Genomic DNA, 18117 nt, shown 5'->3' with positions numbered 1-18117 from the left:
GCAGCTAGACTAAATATATGTTCACAGCTGAAGAAATGCTTTTCATCCTACAGCTGTATTCTGTTTCATCATTTTAAGCATTTCTGTCAGCTCATAGGCTAAATTGCACTGCACCTTGTTGTGAATATGTTTCATGACCACTGCAGCGTGTTAGAGAAACTTGCCTGAGAAGAAGGGAAATGGTGGGTTCAGAGAAACAAAGTCTGGGAACCGTCTCCCTTGGTAAGGTGAAACCCACAACCCCTAAGGTTTAGCCCCTAGCAGACTGTTTGCCGGTCAAGAGGTGACTGGATCAAGTAGGCCTCTTTCTGCCTCTGAAAGGCTGCTACAGACAGACCGAGTCGTCCCTGGGTCCCTGCAGGAGTTCTGGGTCAGCTTTTAGGCTCTCTCTCACACCTAAGCAAAAAGCTCCTTCCCTTGGCTTCCCCCAGCATGGCCAAGGTGGTCTGGAATTTATTAAAAGTTTTATTTATTTATTTTTTATTACGTTCAATTAGCCAGCATATTAAAAACTTTCAAAGAGCAAAGAGACACATAAACCTTTTCTCAAAAAATTGAGGTATAGTTGACACACAGCATTACCTTTGTTGTGGGTGTACAGCATAGGGATGCGACAAGTTTGTCCGTTAGAGATACATGAGCCTTTATAAGTTTTCTTACACATAGAGGTTTCTACTCTTTTCCATAATTTGCTCATTGCTACGGCTTGACAGTCTGTTCACCTTCCATTCCAGGTCTAGCTAGCTGTCTTAGCTGAGTTTCCCTACAAGAAGACCCTGTCTCATGGCTCTGTGTTTGATCGGACTCCGGAGACGCAGGGACAGCGCGGAAAAGGGAGGCAGGCATGGGAGGGGGGCTGAGTGAACGAGTGGGCGGCTGCGGCAGACAACGGGGTTTCGTCTGGTAAGAGCCCTCGAAGACAGTGTAGGGCACTCCTCAGAGTTGTCCTATGGAGAAGAGAGGAAGACGGGTTATATATCCACTGGCTCCCATCAGTCAGTGTGGAGAGTGGGGACTGGGGGATTAACTCTCCAGCGTTTCTAGCCTGCCAGGGACGTGTGCTGAGCACATCCCCAGAGAAAGACTTGAGGTAGGGAGATGGAGGTGCTTGAGGAAGGAAAGTGCACGTGAACTCACCATGAAGCTGCACGTGAGCTCCAGGGTGGCCCAGGGGAATGGGTCGGCACTAAGAGCATCAGCTTCAAGGAGGCCTAAGGGATAGCACGGTGTCGCGGACCCCACAGCCCTGCTCCTGATCGCGCTCCCAGCTATCTTACTTCTCTGTCTCAAAGATCTTGTTTCTGGCAATAGTCATTCTCTTCTTAGGGAATGGGGTGTGAGCCTGTGTGAGCCCGCATACACACACACTTACACACACAAACACACACACTTTGTGGAAGTTTATATGACACTCCAAATTTTAGTTTCTCACGATTCCCCTTTCCCTGCAGCTAGAATGTCTTCGATATGCCATAGTGGTGAAATTTCTCCTGCTCTTACTGCTACAGCTGTTTACACTCTTAAAAATTCACTGCAAATGAAACCATCATGATAAAATGCCTATAAACATAGAAACCTTTTGCTTGTAATGTGGTTGCAAATTTTCTGACACTCCAGATGTGTGTAAAGTAAACATAGAGCTGATCCGATGGCTCTCACCGGCCCTCCACTGTACTGGGTAGAGTGTGAAAACGACATTTTAGGTCAACAGGGTACAGTCACGCTGACCCTATAATTGAAACAGTCTCTTTAAAACAGCTCAGTCTCTATGGATGATTCGGGCTTCCAGATTTCCTTCACCAACCTGCTCCTCTCCAAGATAGGCAGTAAGGTGATTTCTTAATGCTGGTGGATCAGGCCGACCTTGCTGGGCTCTGGTTGGTGTCCCCTGAGAGGCGGTTGGGTCCCATTTCTGGGCATCCCGCTAGTTTCTGCCTCTCATGTCATCCATTTGTTTTATCGGCTTTGTTAGGACCCAGAGGCCCTCTCAGCTATGAGTCCTGCCCAGTACCCAGCGCAGACCATTTGCCCTTTAGCCCTCAGGCCAGGATCACTGTGTCTTTGCCACCGTACCCGCCTTGGAAGACTGGCCAGCTGACACCACCAGTGCTACGGAACTTATGGGAACCTCTGCGTACCCTCCCTGCCACCTGAAAGTTTCAGGCACAGAGTAGCAGTGGCAACAGTGCTGACATTTAAAGTCCAGTGTAGGGGTGCCGGCTATAGGATACAATATCCGACAATGGCTTTATAGCATGATGTTAGCTTTGGTGCGGGTGTACCCTCTGTTTCTGACCTTTTTCTCTGGACTTCCTGGAATTCTCTTGGCTTTCTAATATTATTTCTCTTCAAATCAATGTCCTTAATTCTGTTCTTTTCAAATAAGTACATTGACTGGTTTAGGGAGCAAACCTGGGTGACATTTTTTTTTTCTGGTGGGTAAAAAAATTTCCCTAACATTCTTTAAGTCCAGTTTATGTGCATTTACTGTTTTGGTCCCTTTAGCATCCATACCCCCTTGGCACGTAACTGAGACCTGGCCAGCCACGCACAGCATTTCATTCTCTGGTCATGGAAGTTTGCCTAAGATGAACATGTGTTTAAGCCAGGTCAAGCAAAGGCTTTCTCAGAAATTAAGACTTTCATCCATGAAAGTAGGATTGAGGAACACATGCTCTCTCTCTGCTCTTGGACCACAAGTTGCACAGAGTCTAGAGTGTTGGCAGCAGTATCCCTGGCAAACTGATAAAAGCTCTATAGAGTATACTTTTTTTTCTTTTCTTTTCTTTCTTTCTTTCTTTCTTTCTTTCTTTCTTTCTTTCTTTCTTCCTTTCTTTCTTTCTGAGAGAGAGAGAGTGCTCAAAAGTGGAGGGGCGAGGGGCAGAGAGAGAGAGAGAGAAAATCTTAACCAGGCTCCATGCCCAGCAAGGAATCTGACACAGGGCTTGATTTCACAACCCTGAGATTACGACCTGAGCCAAAGCCAACAGCTGGATGGACACTTGGCCCACGGAGCCTCCCAGGCGTCCCTGTGGAGTCCGCTCTCAATGGAGAGGGTGGAGGAGGCATGGCAAGGGAGAGGAGGAGAAGGTAGGGAAAGGAAGGGAGTTCGGACAGTCTCGTTTGAGTCCCTGCGGCCAGCTGAGGGCGAGGCCCAAATCCAACCCTGTGCCTCCTGTTTCTGTGGATCAGTGTTTTCCCTTTTTGTCTTAAGCCATTTGAGTTCACTTGTAGCTCACAATGGGAAGAACTCTGACCGTTGCAGCTAGATCTGTCTGAGTCCTTGGCCGCACAAGATCCTCTCGGGTGGGGAAGCCGCAGGTGGTGGTGGAGGGGGTGTTCGTGATTCATTTTTTTCTTTCTATCTAATTTATCCATCTGATTAACAGTCTTTATTTGTTTAGGGGTATATTTTTTGTTTTTCAGTTCTGTTAGCAGAATGAAGCAGAGGAGGTCTTTGTCTCTTTAAAAAACAGCTTTATTGAGATATGCTGGCAATTCACCCATTTAAAGTATATAAGGTCTTCGGTATATTTAGAGAGATGCGCAGCCATCGCTATAATCAATTTCAGAGCGTTTCCGTCATCTCAGAAAGAAACGCCTTTACACATCCCTCCTCTCTCTTATCCCCTTCTCAGCCCTAACCAACCACTAATCTACTTTTTGTCTCTATGGATTTCCCTATTCTGGACTTTCACATGAAAGAACCATACAGCATGTGATCATTTGTGACTGGCTTCTTTCACTCGCAAATGGATTTGGATTCGTCCATGTCATAGCATGTGTTAGTACTTCACTTATTTTTATAGCTGTGTTAATTTTCCAGGGTATGGATGTAGTGTATTTTGTTCATCCCTCCATTCATTCATGTGTTCATAGATAATTGGTTTGTTTCCACCTTTTGGCTACTGTGAATTATGCTGCCATAAATATTTATATACAGGTTTCTAGGTGGACATATATTTTCATTTCTCATGGGTGGACTTGCTGCCCCATGCGGTAACTCTCAAGCTGATCAGTTGAGGAAATGCCAGCCAGATGGTTTTCCAAATGGCTGCATCATTGTACATTCTTGTCATGAAGTGTCTAAGTTATAATTTCTCCACATCCTCGTCAATACTCAAAGTTACCTGAATTTTTAAAAAATTCCAGCCATTCTAGTAGGTATGAAGTGGTATTTCATTGTGGTTTTGTGCATTAAAAAAAAAAACAAACTAAGATGTTTAGCACCTTTTTGTGTGCTTACTGGCTATTTGTATCTCTTCCTTGGGGAAATGTCTATTCAGACCCTATCCATTTTAAAGCTGGGAATAGTTGTCTTTTTTATTATTGAGCTGTAAGTGTTCTTTATATATTATGAATACACATTCCTTGTAGATTTATGATTTGCAAATATTTTCATCCATTCTGTGTGTTGACTTTTCACTTAATGATGTTTTGTGTTTTCCAGTTCTTATTGGCATAATTATGCAGAATAGGTCTCAGTGTCCTTGGTTTCTCTTTTTTAAATATATATTTTCTACCCTTAGAGTCTAGAGCCAAGCAGGAGCCTTTGACTGGAAAGTAGTTAATCATTTTTCTAACTCAGGAGAAGTGTAAAACCTATGGGGCAAACTGTGGAATAGAAATCGGTTCATCCCTCATGCTTTGCTCAGGCCTCCAGGCTGGGAAGGGCCATGGTGGGGGAAAAATCCCATTTCTCAGTATCCGTCACATTTTGTCTTCATTATAGCATGGAGAAATTCCCAGCATACTCAGATCAGTTGTATGCAAGTGATATTTAGAAAACTTCTGGACTGTTACTAGATTAAAATGGACAATCACCACTCATGGTAGCATGAGAAATGAGGAAAAGGAAAACAAATCTCAAGATGAAACCCCAGGAGAAAGGAATAAATCCAAGGATTCTGTCAATGTAGTAGTCTAATTTATAATGTAACCCCATAAAGATGAGGCGAAAGCCCCTGCTAGCTGCTGCTGTGGTGTTGGTGGGGAAGGACACGCAGGAAGGTCTGCCTCTGAGTGTCCACTAAAGGAAGTTAGAGGAGAACGTCGGTGAGTGTGAAACGCTGCGAGGGGTATCAGAGGCACGACTGCAAGGAGACATAGCAACTGGGAAAATCCTATCCAGGATGAGGAATCAGGAGAGAACTCACGAAGGCAGTTCTGAAAAGATTCAGTCTTTTGAACGGAGTCTTGCGGAGGTGCTGGGACGTCTACGGATGCACGTGGAGAAGGAGAACACTGCCAGCATTTCAGAGTTTGCAGGAGTCCAGGGCTGGAGATGAGCCTGGAAGCTGCTTGTGCCAGGACTAAAGGGGGTGTAAACATGAGACAAGAAGGCTTGCCCGTAATTATTGAGACAATAAGGAGCCACTGAAAGTTGTTGAGCCAGACGCATTTGGCAACTGGATGCAGAGTGAGCGGACAGATCCTGGTCGTGGGAGGCAGTGAAGGCTTCCTCTGGGACAGTGTGTGTGACCAGCATGGATGTAGACTTTGATTTAAGGACAGCCCTCGTGGAATGACAGGCTGCCCAAACCCAAAGCCAGTAACTGGACTGTGTTTGCTGACTGGTTACCACTGCTGATACCAGGAAGGTGGTGAGTCCAGAAGAAAAGATGACAGCTGATGGGAGATAGGCAGCATCCATTGTCCCCACACTCAACACTAATCAAACATATTAAGTCACACAGGGGCTTTACAATCAGTGCTGGGGCTTTGGAAGTACCGGTTGGCAGAGCACAACAGGTGATGAAATGAAAGATTGCATGCAAACGGCTGTGCTGAAACAGAGTTACGTCCCAGGAGAAGCTTCCCAGGGAAACACGAGAGGGGGTTGCTGCTGTTGGTGGTGGGAGGCAGGGGGGTCTTCCTGCCATCTGAGCTGTCTACACATCACATCAAAGCGGCAGGAGTGAGATGGGGTAACTCCAGCTAACTGGATCTCTGTGAGAGGGCCACAGAGCAGAGCTCCAGCTTCTTCCCCTATAAAATGGCAGGCATTTGAGGATTAAATTAAATCATTCACCTGCAGCACTTGGCAGAGGGCCTGGAACATAGCAAATGGTTATCATTCCCTATGGATGCTTTTGGGACAGCATGCCTTGTAGAGCTATGGGAGGACTCTCACTTCAGCTGTGAGCTTCTGTCCCTGGAAGCTGGAAGCTGTTGGGCCCCTGGCTGTTTTGCATTTGAGGTTGTAGCTCAGAGGCAGCTTTGTGAATTGATTTGATGTCTCGACTTCACGGTTCTGCACAGCACTCTCTGTTGTGAAACTTCTCCCTCTTTCTGGCGACCTAATCTGGGACTGTTTTTGGTAGTTAATGAGGGGAGAAGAAGAAAGTAGAGACCGTAACTGCACTACTTCTTGGAAAGACGAGGAAAGTGTAGGGAGGCAGTACAGCAGGCACCAAGTTTGTCATGGGGACTGCTCAGGGCGTTTGGGATGTTTCGCTGTCAGTGCAGGTCACTACCAGAGAATCTTCCTTCTCTCGCTCCCTCCTTCCTTCCATCATATAAAGGAGAAGACAGACCTCGTCTTGCAGCACGACGGGCTGAATATAAATTACCCCAACTGGGAGGGGTCGGTATCCAAGAAGAGACTCACATGCTGAGAGCAGTGAATTCAGAGTGGGGAGCAATAACTGATCATCAGAAGGGTTCTGGAGAGCTTCGAGGAGGACATGGCAAGGAGGCTTACTGGAGAAATTAAAAGATGAAGACATCGGAAATAAAGGGAGAAGGCAATAGCTCAAACAAGGTGCAGGAAGGAAAAGGCGGCAGTTGTGTAAAGGAATGCATCATTTATTTCAGTCAGATTTCTAAATGTGTAGAAGGGTTAGTGGGCTAGATTGGGGAGGAATTTGGAAGCTAGGCTAGGGACTTGGGACTCTGGTCCACTGCATGAGGGAGCAGGTATGTGATATATGTTTTGGGAAGATGAATCCACTGGCATGGTGTGGAATGGGTGGGTGAGGCTGGGGCGCAGGGACATAGCTTGTAAATATTGCACTGGTCCAGGAAGAGCTATTGGTACACTCAGTAGTGCCAGGGAAATGAAGAGGCATTAGAGACGAATGCTGTGGAGCTGGAATTAGTGGAAATTAGTAGCTGATTGAATATAAAGCCTCACCAGGAAAGAGGAATTGAGAACGACTCTTCTGCTCTTTCTTATGGAGTTGGACAACTCCACTTGTTTCTGAGGGATACTGGCCTCTCCTGGTTAAACAAATAAGCTTATATGCATTCCCTTCAACACACATCCCCTCCAGTGGGCTTGGTCCTGCTTCACTCCTCCCCCTCCCGCCACTGTTGTGATGATGGTGTGCAGATCTTTCTCATTTATCATTACAGCCATATACAGAGAGGTATTCTGGTTCTACGATGGACCATGACCCTTTTTAATGCCACTGTTCCCGAGGATTTCACATTTAGAAAGGTTTTCACAATGCATTTATGCTATGGGGAAAAAAGTCAGATTTTCTCGAGAGTCTTTGTGTTGGCATATGGGTCATCAAGGCGAGCTTTCAGTGGGCTGGGAAGGGGAGGGAAGAGGTTGCTTGGGGGTATTGCTGACAAAAGGCTTTTAAGTGTGATGAGTTGTTACTTGTTCACTGTGGTGCCTCCTTCAAAACCATAATCAATTAGACCTGGGGCAGCAGCTGCTTGATTCCATTGAAATTCTTGCACTTTCTCACTTCATCTACCATCTAGGTCTTGTTTGAGTCCCACTGGCGACAGACAGTATGCCAGACATCCTTCTTCCTTTAAAATTTCTCTTGTCATTTATATCCTGAACAAGTTCTTCCTCTTGCCACCGCCCCCCTTCTCCTGCAGACAGGAAGACGTATAAATATATCCTTTCGAACTTTTCTGGGGTGTCTATAAGAAAAAGGTGCATTCCTCAATCCTTGTCAAGGCCATTGCTCTGTGGCTGGTCCCATGTGTCTTCTCCAACCTTGGTCTCATGGTGAAGGAAAAAGAGCCATGATGGATGGACCATGCGATGACTTTCGAGTTTCTATTTAGAGGTGGCACATATCGTTTCAAAAAAATTTCTTTTCACCCGTCACCTGGTCCAAAAGCAGTTTAAATTTTTCTTTGTTTTATTTCTTATTTGTCAGCCTTTTCTAAGTTGTACTGCAGGGGAAACAGCCCCCATATCTAATGGATTGCAACAACAAAGCTCTAATTCTTGCTTCATGCTGTGTCAGCATGCCAGCTCTGGGTCAAAGGCAGCTCTTAGCTTGTGACTCTGTTTAAGTGTCTTCTTCATTCTGGCTTCCAGGCTAAAGGAATAGTCCTTCTTTTGGCCGAGAGAAAAGAATCTCAAATAAATCTATCTATTTATTTATTTGTTGGAATAAAATTTTTGTCCAAAGTGTGATAGGACACAGTTTTCTTCTTTTATCCTCTTTTCTTATGAGAGCTTCACACTGGAACTCTAGACTGTATCAGGTTGGGATAATAGAAAAGGGTATTTGCCAAAGGTAAAAAGATTTTAGAGCATTTGTTGGCACAATAATGCCTTTATTTTTGCTACAGAAGAGAGTAATGTTAGCAGAACAAGGCTTATCTTGTGGACATTTAACTGTCTGGAAGCAAGAGTTCTTTGCTCTTTATCTGCTCTATCTCCAGAAGGACTGGATGTGAACTGCCTTCTTCCCAACTCACCTCCCCCTTTCCTAGAGGTGAAGAGGTAGAATTCTAAGGAGAAGAAACTGGGTTGAAGAGATGGAGGGAGGCAATGAGGGGAGAAGATATGGGAAGATAGACCAGAGAGGCTGGGTTCTCTGACTGTGACCTTCTGGTGGGCTTAGGACCCAGGGGATAACTAAAGAGCTGTTTTGCCCAGCCTGTGTCTTGGTGTGAGAATGATTATCTAATCGTATGGGTTCTGTTTGGAAATGGTTGTATCTTGCTGCCTTTCCAATAATTAAAGGCATGGGGGTATAGCTCAGTGATAGAGCATTTGACTGCAGTAATTAAAGGCGTAACTACATAACCCCAGTGCATTACACAGAGAAAAGTAGGGCTGCTTTGGTGTGGGAATGGAAGACACTACCTTTCTTCCACCCAACCACTCTGCAGAATCCTGGAACTCTGAGAAATACAGTTTGAACATCTGAAGGATAAAGTCATAATCCTATAGTCCAACATCACAGAACCATTTAAAATGACTTCTAGAAAAAAAATTAGGGCTTTTGTTGTAGTTGCTAGAAAATGAGGAAATTATTTAACACCATCCCTTGAAGAATCCCAGAAGAGAGAGGACATGAGCTAGAAGAAAAGGATTATTTTATATGTAATTAATGCTTTGGTAAATATACAATGTGAAGATTTTGTTATTTTGATAGCCTTGTTAAAAGGATCTTTAGTCACTAACAGGCGTCTAATACACTCAGCAGGCTCAGAGAATCAGCTGTCTGTAGAGGTGGTAGATTTGGAAAAGAGCTAGGAGGAGATCAGCTAGGATACTGGCAGATACTCTGAGGAAGGCTTTGTGGCGGGCTGAGTGAATGAAGTCAGAGTTTGGCCTGAGCTTATTTTTGTCAACTTGTATGTAGTGAGAAAGTGTCGTATTTTCTTGCAAATAGGTAACTCTGTATCATGAGCCTTGAACTTAATAAAGTGAAACAACATGTAATTGTGTAGACTTGTAATCCGTTACCTCACAATGGCCCTTGATGAGGTGTGTGGTCTGGGAAACATGGAACAGTGGCAAAGCAGCCTGGAGGACTGAAGAATTTCTTTTCCTTCCTGCCAGCTGCCAACCCTGGGAAAACAGGGCCTGTTCTTTCCCACCGGGTCTGCTTCAGAGAAACATGTATATTGTGTTTATAGGGGGAAAAAAAAGAACATTCATTTCCATCTCTTACTTCTGTGGAGATGTGTTAACTAGCGAGGAGGAGGAGGTTGCTTCTTTTTATGAGGATTATATTGGCAGCTCAGGGGCAGCACATAATGAAGGAGATTTACTGTTGAAAGCTGTAGATATCTATGCATACTGTTCCCAGCTGAGAGAGATCCAGGGCTGGCTGCTACAAAGGTCAATGCCAAATTTATATGTATTTTTTTAAAGATCATTTCCATAGCATTTTATTCACAAACATTGAATGACTTTGTTTCTCAAGAAAAATAGTCATTAACATTTTTATTTCTCTCTCATGGGTTATAATTATGTTGTTATAAATATGGACACTCTAAAGAGATCCTGCGGAGGAAAAATGGACTTTTTTTTTCTGATAATGAGGAGAAAACAGGGGTGACTGATCCCACTCAGAAATGGTTTCAAACAACTGGCTTTACACTTGAGATGTGTAGAAGATTCTGTCCAAGTTCACTCAGTAGTAGTTTTGAGCTATTAAAAAAATTAAAAGCAACTATAGAGTTAAAAAACTGAAGGGAAGTATCATAATTCAAATTGGTTATAATTATTTACATGAAGAACTTTAAGCCATGGATTGGAAACCAAAAAAATGGAACCACTACTTTAAGTAAAATCATATTCAGGAATGGCAAACATGGGAGACAGATCAAAAAGGACCTGCTCTGGGTGAAGGGAGGCTAGGGGTGTAGAACCCATCTTATTTGTCACCCTTCCTTGAGTCTGGAGTGACCACTGTGGCACCTTTGTGGGATCCTTGGAGTTCTAAGGATTCTTGTTTGAACCTGGGAAGGGCAGATTTTCCTTGAATCCGAAGTCCATAAGATTTGGCCAATAGCCTCTGGGTTCTGAGAGGTGACATGACACTTTTCAGTGTCTGGGCAAGTCAGTATGAACTTCTCTGTGCAGCCGTGGCGAGTCCTGGGGTTCTGGCCCAGAGGAGGATTATGGAGCTGGGTGTAGATGTGGTGTGGGACTGATCCATGGTAGCAGTTGGGGAAGAAAAGGGAATGGAGACAGCATTCTTGGTGAAGAACAGTCTGAAGGCCACAGGAACTGCCCCCAATACAGAGTCCAAATAGAGTTGGTGTTGGATGAAGGACAGCATCTAAGCAAAGTCTTTGCAACTGAAGTCCGAGAAGACAGGACTAGGGTATGAAAGTGGGGACAGAAGGCACAAGTTAGGCTTTATGGGGTCCTGCAGTCTTTCCTGTGGGCAGGGAACTGCAAGGGCCCAGGGGGCTGGAGAGGACTCTGGTTGCAAAGGGATGGTGGCTGAGTCTCTTTATCCTCCAGTTCTGGCTGGGCTCTTGCACATACTGGGAGCTGGCAGCCTTGGAGGCCCATCCGTAGGTCGGTCCCACCCTCTTCCTCTATCTCATTGACCGAGGACAGGGATCTTATCAAAGATAGGCTTCAGAGCTTAACTTTGACAAAGATTCAAAGTAATTTCTCCTCATAAACCTAAATTTAAAAACCCTGAACCGTTCAAGCAAACATGTGCACCATCCACTGTGTACCATATGTGCCTGTGTCATTGCGATTTTCGTCTTGTCATAATGTTTCTTTTTCACAGTGTACTGAGGGCTGGGTAGGTCTTAGGGCTGTGGAACAACCACACATCTTACAGCCTAAACTCCTGCACACTCAAGGACTTCTTCCAAGGCTGAAGGTAAGGGGGGGGCACCTGCTGCAAAGTAGTATAAAAGTTAGTAATGCCTAACACTGTGTGTGCCTGGAGGGTTATAGTGTAGGATAGCCAGAGAAGGAAAAATGACTGAATGGGGAAGAAAAAAAGTTTAAGAATTATTGTTTTCTTTGTACTTAGGGTTTATGACCTCCACTGAGGAGGTTAGACCTCCACTGAGGCCCAACATGAAAGTCTCTGGGGAAGGTGAAAGCATTAAGGTCTGAAATACCTCATGCCACTGGGATGAGCTCAAGCTACGCTTTTTTTTTTTTTTTTTTTAAAGATTTTATTTATTTTACAGAAAGAGAGAGAGAGAGAAAGAGAGAGAGAGAAGGCACAGGCAGGCAGAGCAGGCAGAGGGAGAGGCAGGCCCCCAGGTGAGCAGGGAGCCTGATGTGGGGCTCAACCCAAGGACCTGAGATGACGACCTAAATCAAAGGCAGATGCTTAACTGACTAAGCACCCAGGTGTCCCTCAAGCTACTCTTGATGAGGTGTTTTTGTTTTGTTTTGTTTTGTTTTTTTAATTTTTTATCCTTCCTGCTGCCTGTGACTTACATAAAGCTGTGGAGTACCCTAAACACCAACAAGTCACTTTAAGATAAGACTAGAAAACACTAAATGGAATTTAAATTTAAAGTGAAATTATAGATCTGTTGGCAGTTTAGAGAATGGGTGCCCAAGGCCCAGAACCTGATATTTCCTGTTTTTCAGGTCTAGGGCCATCTGTATTGGCTATCTGAGATTTCTAGGGCTGTTTTTTCCAAAACCCTCTGGGATACTAGCTAGGGGGAAGGATGTTGAGGGATGTCTAAATAAGGGGTTAGATTTCTTTGACAGAAAGCTGGTTAGCAGGTTTGACTGGCCTTTGACAAGTTAAGGTTACATTTCTGATACTTAGGTGCTATAGGAAAACTTGCATAGAGGCCACACGTCTCAGGGACCCCCTGGAGTTGATCGACACAGATCTGTCCAGAGAGAACAACGCATGACTAAAATCAGTTAAGCTCTAGGAAACTCAGAATAGACAGGAAGAGAATAGATCACAAGCTGGGTCACAAATCAGGCCTCAAGAAGCACAAAAATATTGAGATCATACCATGCATATTTTCAGACCACAATGCTTTGAAACTTGAAGTCAATCATAAGAAAAAATTTGGAAAGACCAAAAATGCATGGAGGTTAAAGAACATCCTACTAAAGAATGAATGGGTTAACCAGAAAATTAAAGAAGAATTAAAAAAAGACATGGAAGTGAATGAAAATGAAAACATGTCAGTCCAAAATCTTTGAGATGCAGCAAAAGCAGTAATAAGGGGGAAGTACATAGCAATACAAGCCTACCTCAAGAAGCAAAAATGTCTCAAATACACAACCTACCTTACACTTAAAGGAGCTAAAAAAAGAAGAGCAAAAGAGCCTAAAGTCAGAAGAAGAAGGGAAATAATAAAGCGTAGAGCAGAAATAATGATATAGAAACAAAAAAACCCCCAGTGGGACAGATCAATGAAACTAGAGCTAGTTCTTTTAAAGATCAATAAAATTTATAAACACCTAGCCAGACTTATTTAAAAAAAACAAAACTAAACAGAGAATGGACCCAAATAAATAAAATCATGAATGAAAGAGGAGAGATCACAACCAACACCAGAAATACAAATAATTGTAAGAGAGTGTTATGAAAAATTATATGCGAACAAATTGGGCAATCTAGAAGAAATGGATAACTGTCTAGAAACCTTTAGACTACCAAAACTGAAACAGAAAGAAAATTTGAACAAACTGATAACCAGCAAAGAAATTGAATCAGTAACTAAAAATCTTCCAATAGGGGCACCAGCGTGGCTCAGTTGGTTAATGTTTGCCTTTAGCTCAAGTCATGATATCTGGGTCCTGGGATTAAGCCCCACATCCAGCTTCCTGCTCAGCAAGAAGCCTGCTTCTCTCTCTCTCCCCCTATCCACTGCTCATTCTCTTTATCTCTCTCAAATAAATAAAATCTAAAAAAAAAAAAAAGAAAAAAGAAAAAAATCTCCCAAAAAACAGAAGTCCAGGCCAGATGGCTTCCCAGTGGAATTCTACCAGACATTTAAAGAAGAGTTAATACCTATTCTCAAACTGTTCCAAAAAATAGAAATGGAAGGAATACTTCCAAATTCATTCTACAAAGCCAGCATTACCTTGATTCTGAAACCAGACAGAGTCCACCAAAAAGCAGAATATGGGCCAATATCCCCAATGAACATGGATGCAAAAATTTTCAATAAGACATTAACAAATCTAATCCAACAGTATATTAAAAGAATTATTCAACACAATCAAGTGAGATTTATTCCTGGGCTTCAACAGGGGTGGTTCAATATTTGCAAATCAATCAATGTGATACACCACATTAATAAAAGAAGATAAGAACCATTTGATCCTTTCAATAGAATCAGAAAAAGCATTTGAAAAATTAAAGCATCCATTCTGGATAAAAACCCTCAACAAAGTAGGGATAGAAGGGACATATCTCAAAATCATAAAGGTCATATGCAGGAGACTCACAGCCAATATCATCCTCAATGGGGAAAAACTGAGAGCTTTTCCTGTAAGGTCAGGAACCAGACAAGGATGTCCGCTTTAGCCATTGTTATTTAACGTAGTCCTGGAAGCCCTAGCTTCAGCAATCAGACAACAAAAAGAAACAAAAGGCAACCAAAGCAGCAAGAAAGAAGTCAATCTTTCACTATTCACAGATAGCATGATACTTTATGTAGAAAGCCTGAAAGACTCCGCCAAAAAATTGCTAGAACTGATACATGAATTCAGCGAAGTCACAGTATACAAAATCCACATACAGTAATCTGTTTTATTTCTATACACCAATAATGAAACAGCAGAAAGAAATCAAGGAATCAATCCCATTTACTATTGCACCAAAACCCATAAGATACATAGGATAAACCTAACCAAAGGGGTAGAAGACCTGTATTCTGAAAACTGTAGAACACTTCTGAAAGAAATTGAAGATGACACAAAGAAATGGAAAATTATTCCATGCTCATGGATTGGAAGAACAAATAGTGTTAAAATATCCATACTACCCAAAACAATCTATATAGTGCAATCTATATAATGCAATCCCTATGAAAATACCAGCAGCACTTTTCACAGAACTAGAACAAACAATCCTAAAATTTGTATGGAACTACAAATAGACCCCGAATAGCCGAAGAAATTTTGAAAAAGAAAAGCAGAGCTGGAGATATCATGATTCTGGACTTCAAGCTATATTACAAGGCTGTAGTCATCAAGATAGTATGGAGTATGGTACTGGCACAAAAACAGGCACATAGAGCAATGGAGTAGAACAGAGTCCATGATTGGATCCACAACTACATGGTCAACAATTCTTTGACAAAGCAGGGAAGAGTATCCCACAGAAAAAAAGACAGTGTTTTCAACAAGTGGTGTTGGGAAAACTGGACAACTACATGCAGAAGAATGAAACTGAACCACTTTCTTACACCACACAAAAATAAATTCAAAATTGATGAAAGACATAAATGTGAGACAGGAAACTAACAAAATCCTAGAGGAGAACACAGGCAGAAACCTCTTTAACCTCTGCCATAACAACCTCTAGCTAGTTAGACACATCGCCAGAGGAAGGGAAACAAAAGGAAAAATGAACTATTGGGACTTCATCGTGATAATAAATGTTCACACAGTGAAGGAAACAATCAAGAAAAATAAAAGGCAGCTTATGGAATGGGAGAAAACATTTTCAAGTAACATACCTGATAAAGAGTTAATATCCAAAAACTCTAAAGAACTTGTCAAAATCAATACTCAAAAAACAAATAATCCAGTTAAGAAGTGGGCAGAAGACATGAATAGACATTTTTCATAGAAGACATCCAGATGGCTAACAGATGAAAAATTGTACAATATCACTAGGCGTCAGGGAAATACAAATCAAAAGCATGATGAGATATCCCCTCGTACCTGTCAGGATGGCTAAAATTAATGACACAGGAAACAGCAGATGTTGGTGAGGATTTGGAGAAAGGGGAACCCTCTTACACTGTTGGTGGGAATGCAAACTGGTGCAGCCACTCTGGAAAACAGTATGGCTGTTTCTCAAAAAGCTAAAAATAGAACTACCCTATGACCCAGCAATTGCACTATTAGATATTTACGCAAAGGATACAAAAATACTGAATTGAAAGGGCACATGCACCCTAATGCTTATAGCAGCATTATCAACAATAGCAAAACTATGGAGAGAGCCCAAATATCGTCAGCTGATGAATGGATAAAGAAGATGTGGTATTTATACAATGGAATATTACGCACCATCAAAAAGAGTGAAATCTTGCCCTTTGCAACAAAGTGGATGGAGCTGGAGTGTATAATGCTAAGCAAGTAAGTCAAATAACACATGATCTCACTCGAATGTGGAATTTAAGAAACAAAACAGATGAACATAGGGGAAGGGGAAAAGAAGAGGGAGGCAAACTGTAAGAGACTCAGCTATAGAGAACAAACAGGGTTGTTGGAGAGGAGGTGGGTGGGGAATGAGTTGTATGTGATGGACATTAAGGAGGGCACTTGTCGCTATGAGCACTGGGTGTTAGATGTAAGTGAAGATTCACTAAACTTACTCTGGAAACCAAGACTACACTGTATGTTAGCTAACTAGAATTTAAATTAAAACTTAAAAAACAAAAAAGAAAAGATAAGAGGGTCCCTCCGACCCTGATGAAATCTGGATTCCATTTCTCAGACCTTGAGGCTACAAAGGGACTTGGGGCAGAATGTCTTAAGATCATGTGGCAAATTGGTGGTAGAGTCAGGTTTATAGTTTCTGGTTCCTGACTGACTCCCAGTTCAGTGATTTTTCATCTCTACAATGCTACCTCTATCTCTACCTAATTTTATTATGTGTCAAAAACGTGCCTTCCTCCCTCTCTCCCACTCCATACCTCACTTCCTCCTTCTTCCTTCCAACCTTCTTTCTTTCTTCCCTTCCCTCTATTAAAATATTTGGTGCTTACCATGTGCCTGGAACTATACCATTTTTAGAAGATAAAAGTCATGCTCTCTTGAAATCTTAAGCTTTAAATAATAGTCCACTGAAAAAGTAGAGAATACTCCACTGAAGGAATTATGAGATCAGGAGTCTTTCTAGCCATACATTTTCTTATCATTTACCAAGGGTCTAATCCAGGAGTCTAGAATCAAGTGTAGAAGCAAGCACATATGTATTTGCATATGAGGTGGTGCTTTGAAGAGGGATGGCCACATCGAGTCTCAGCTGATAGAAATGTCTCAGCAGCATGGTCATTCCATCCACGGGGTGGTGCGAACTTCTCTTACACTCTCCTATTATCATGGCCACAGCAGAGGTGGGTTACTGGTAGAAATGAGGGATGAATTGGGGCTGGAGGGGATTTGAGGGTGAAAGGGATGTGGGCAATCGCCTGGATAGCCATTAATCAGAGGAGAGACTGGAACCAGGACTAAGAGGGTCATGGCAGACCCTGGGAACCCAGGGAAAGGTATTCTGAGTAAGGACTTAGTGTGAAGTCAGAGAACAGTGAAGAAAAAATGGGAGCCATAGTCAGAAGCCAAAGAGGAAATGGAAGCCAATAGGCCAGACAAACCTGGGTCAAAGACTAGTCAGTAGCAGCCATGGTAGACTCTGAGCCAGAGTGGCTATGTTAAGCAAAGACTGGTTTCAGGAAGGGCTTGTATATTTGCCTGTGGCTCAGCCAGATGCAGACCCGAGTCCCCTGGATGGAGGCCTATGGAGCGAAACAGCTGGTGGAGGCAGGTAGCCTCCAGGCTTTCTGGAGCTCCCTGGAGGCTGTCATGGCTACAGACTTATAAAGAGGGAGAAGTAGATGGGGGATCTGGGAAATGCATCAATCTCACAAAGTTGCTTTTGCTTTCTTTGCCTCTGACTGCACAAGGCAAAGAGAAAACTCTCCATGGATATTTCATCAGAGAAGTAATTTCAATCTACTTATACAAGGCAACAGAAGAGCCAATGCATAGCATGGTGATGTACCTGTAATTTGAGAGCTTTATCTAAAAAAAGAAAAGACTCTACAGTGTCCTCCTCCTATAATAAACAAAAGCGTGTACAGGAAGGATGTGGCGATGAAAATAGCCAGTGTACAAAAGACATTTTCTTTTTTTTTTTTTAAATTTAAATTCAGTTAGCCAAGATAGAGTGCGTCATTAGTTTTTGCTCAATGATTCATTAGCTGCATATAACACCCAGTGCTCATCACATCACGTGCCCTCCTTAATGCCCATCACTGAGTTACTCCATCCCCCTACCCACATCCCTTTCTCCAACCCTCAGTTTGTTTCCTGGAGTCAAGAGTCTCATATGGTTTGTCTCCCTCTCTTATTTCTTCCCTTTCAGTTTTTCCTCCTGTCCCCCACTGTCCTCTGCACTGAAAGGAATTTCCTTAGGTTTATAACCTATATTCAATGTTGAGAGGTGTGAGTGACAATGTTCTCTCATGATTCCAGGCCTTTTA

The sequence above is a fragment of the Mustela erminea genome, chromosome 2, assembly GCF_009829155.1.
Source record: "Mustela erminea isolate mMusErm1 chromosome 2, mMusErm1.Pri, whole genome shotgun sequence".
NCBI classification, from domain to species: Eukaryota; Metazoa; Chordata; class Mammalia; order Carnivora; family Mustelidae; genus Mustela; species Mustela erminea.
This window is presented reverse-complemented; position numbering follows the sequence as displayed.